The sequence below is a fragment of the Canis lupus genome, chromosome 14, assembly GCF_011100685.1.
Source record: "Canis lupus familiaris isolate Mischka breed German Shepherd chromosome 14, alternate assembly UU_Cfam_GSD_1.0, whole genome shotgun sequence".
Taxonomy (NCBI): Eukaryota; Metazoa; Chordata; class Mammalia; order Carnivora; family Canidae; genus Canis; species Canis lupus.
In genome coordinates this window covers 22,335,383-22,338,956 of record NC_049235.1, presented here as the reverse complement: position 1 = coordinate 22,338,956, position 3,574 = coordinate 22,335,383, and the positions used below count along the sequence as shown (strand labels likewise).

General features: G+C 37.7%; 1 pseudogene; it reads left to right on the top strand.

The window, feature by feature from the left end:
* The first annotated feature begins 1,872 nt into the window (after window positions 1–1,872).
* On the top strand, window positions 1,873–2,781 carry LOC100685646 (annotated as a pseudogene).
* The last annotated feature ends 793 nt before the right edge of the window (window positions 2,782–3,574 follow it).

Genomic DNA, 3,574 nt, shown 5'->3' with positions numbered 1-3,574 from the left:
ATATACCATGATCAAATGGGATTTATTTCAAGGATGCAAGGGTGGTTTGGTATCTGCAATCAATCAGTACAATACACCACATTAACAAATGAAGGGTAAAAACCATATGATCACCTCAACAGATGCAGAAAAAGATTTGACAAAATTCTATATCAATTAATAATAAAAACTCTCAACAGGTGGGTTATAGAGGGAATGTACGTCAACATAATAAGGGCCATATATGACAGGTCCACAGGTAACATCATACAGTGGAAAGTTGAAAACTTTTCCTTTAAGATTACAAACAAGGCAAGGATGCCCACCCTCACCATTTTTATTCAGCACAGTATTGGAAGTTTTAGCCGCAGCAATTAGACAAGAAATAAAAAGCACCTGCATTGGGAGAAGTAGAGCTGTCACTATTCACAGATGACATGATGCTATATATAGAAAATCCTAAAGCTTCCACCCAAGAACTATTAGAATAACGGAATTTAATAAAGTGACAGGATGCATAATTAATATACAGAAAGCTGTTGTATTTTTACACACTAAAAACCAGTTATCAGAAAGAGAAATAAGTAAAATAATCCCACTTACAATTGCATCAAATAGAATTAAATACCCTAGGAGTAAATTTAACCAGAGATGAGAGATCTATATTCTGAAAACCATAAGCTGCTGATGAAAGAAACTGAAGATGACATAAATACAACAAAAGGAAAGATATACTGTGCTCACAGATGGGAAAAACTTTCTTCAAATATCCATACTACCCAAAGGGATCTACAAATTTAATGAAATGCCTATCAAAATACTAATAGCATTTTCCTTAGAACTAGAACAAAGAATCCTAAAATTTGTGTGGAACCACCAAAGACCCTGACTAGCCAAAGCAATCTTTAGAAAGAACAAAGTATTATGCATCTAGATTTCAAACTATACTACAAAGTATAGTAATCAAAGCAGCATGGTACTGACACAAAAACAGACACACAGATCAGTGGAACACAACAGAAAGCCCAGAAATAAACAGATGCTTATGCTATCAGTTAATCACCAGAGGAAGCAAGAATATATAATAGGGAAAAGACAGTCTCTTCGGTAAATGGTTTTGAGGAAACTGGACAGCTACATGTAAAAGAGTGAAACTAGACCTTGTACACCATGTAAAAAAATAAACTCAGAATGGATTAAAAGCTTAAATATAGAACCTGAAACCACGAATTTCAATGAAAACATAGGCAGTAAGTTATTTGACATTGATTTGACATTGGTCTTAGCAAAATATATATATATATATGTATATATATATATATATATGTTTGTTTTTCATCTGTCTCAACACAAAAACAATGGAACTACATCCAACTAAAAAGCGTTTGCATAATGGAGGAAACTTTCAACAAAACAAAACAAGGCAACCTACTGAACAGGCTAAGATATTTGTAAGTCATATATCTGATTAGAGGCTAACATCCAAAATATATAAAGAACTCCTAGGATTCAATATCAAGGAAACAATCCAATTTAAAAAATGGGCCGAGGACCAGAATAGACATTTTTCCAAAGATGATAGACAGATGGCCAATAGGCACATAAAAAGGTACTTAATATCACTATGCATCAGGGAAATGCAAATCAAAACCACAATGATCGATCACTTCATACCTGTTAGAATGCTATCATCAAAAAGATAAGGAGCAGAGGAGGGCAGCAGCAGGTGGCCGGGTAGTGCAGGAGAGCCCCAGGGTTCACGCTGGTGCTGAGCAGCTGCCGGTAGCTACACAAGTACCCGGGGAACCAGCCCCTGCATGTGTGTATTACCCATAGTGTGGGTGGTGCTGTGGGAATAGTGTGCAGCCACAACCAGTTTGGGTGGGTGGCATGATGGATGAGAAGGTATTCACCAAGGAGCTGGACCAGTGGATCGAATGGCTGAAGGGTACAAAGAGCTGTCAGAGTCCCAGGTCAAGAGCCTTTGCCAGAAGGCTAAAGAAATCCTGACAAAAGAATGCAACATGCAAGAGGTTCCATATCCAGTCACCATCTGTGGAGATGTGCAGGGACAATTTCAGGATCTCATGAACTGTTTAGGTTTGGTGAGAAATCACCAGGTACAAACTACCTGTTTATGAGAGATCATGCTGACAGAGGATATTACACAGTTGAAACAGTCACTCCTGTTGTAGCTCTTCAGGTCTGTTACCATGAATGCATCACCATTCTCCTAGGAAATCACGAGAGTAGACAGATCACACAAGTCTACGATGAGTGTTTAGTGAAATATGGAAATGCAAATATTTGGAAACATTTTATGTATCTTTTTGACTTTTCCTTTCACTGCTTGGTGGATAGGCAGATATTCTGTCTACATGGTGGACTCTCATCATGCCTACATACAGTGGATCACATCAGAGTGCTTGATCACCTAGAAGTCCCTCATGAGGGTCTAATGTGTGACTTGTGGTCAGATGCAGACAATCATTTGGGTTAGGGTGTATCTCCTCGAAGAGCTGGTTACACCTTTGGGCAAGACATTTCCAAAACATTTAATCATGCCAATGGCCTCACGTTGGTGTCCAGAGCTCACCAGCTAGTGATGGAGGGATATAACTGGTGCTTAAGACTGGAGTGTCATAATAATTTTTAGTGCTCCAAACTATTGTTATCATTGTGGTATTCAAGCTGTGATCATGGAACTTGATGATAATCTATAATACTTTCTTGCAGTTTGATCCAGCACCTAGCAGAGGAGAGCCAAATATTACTCATAGTACTCCAGAAAGCTTCCCGTAATGAAATTTTGAACTTGTACAGTATTGCCACGAACCATATATTGACCTAATGGAAATGGGAAGAGCATTACTTTGGAGTAACTGCAAAGTGTCAGAGAATAATTAACAATCAAAATGCTTGTTTTCATATGGACCGAAAGATGTGCCATATAAAAATACAAAGTCTCTTGTATCAACAGCCATGACTGCTTTAAAATGAACCAGTTCATTGCACAGTGAAGCGACATTGTTGGTAGAGAAACAAATTTGTGGCATAGCCCTGTTTGTAGTAACTTGTGCTTTCTCTGAGAGACTGAACTTAATAACATGTAAATATTAACACCTCTTACATACAATTTAACTTCTATTTAGCTATTGCTTTACTCAGCACGACTATAGATACTGACAGCAGCAATCATTGGAGCTTAATGAAGATTTTAAAAAAATAGGTACTAAGACCTCCCTTCTACTTGTGAGTTTTGAAATCATCTTGTTTATTTTCAGGGACACTGTTTAACTGTATGATTTGCCTGCACTCAGTTTATTTCCCCTCTCAAAGCTCAGCCTCATGTTGTTCTTTGTTATTGTCAGAACCTGGTGAATGGTTTGAACAGAACTGTTTTTCCCCCTCCGATAAGGCAAAGTTACTGCTCAACAGCACTGCAGTGTTTTTCATAATAAATAACAAGTGTTGGTGAGGATGGAAAAAAGGAAATCCTTGTGCACTGTTGGTGGGAATATAAATTGTAGCAGCCACTATAGAAAATAGTTTGGAGGTTCCTCAAAAAACTTAAAAATAGCATCACACAATATGA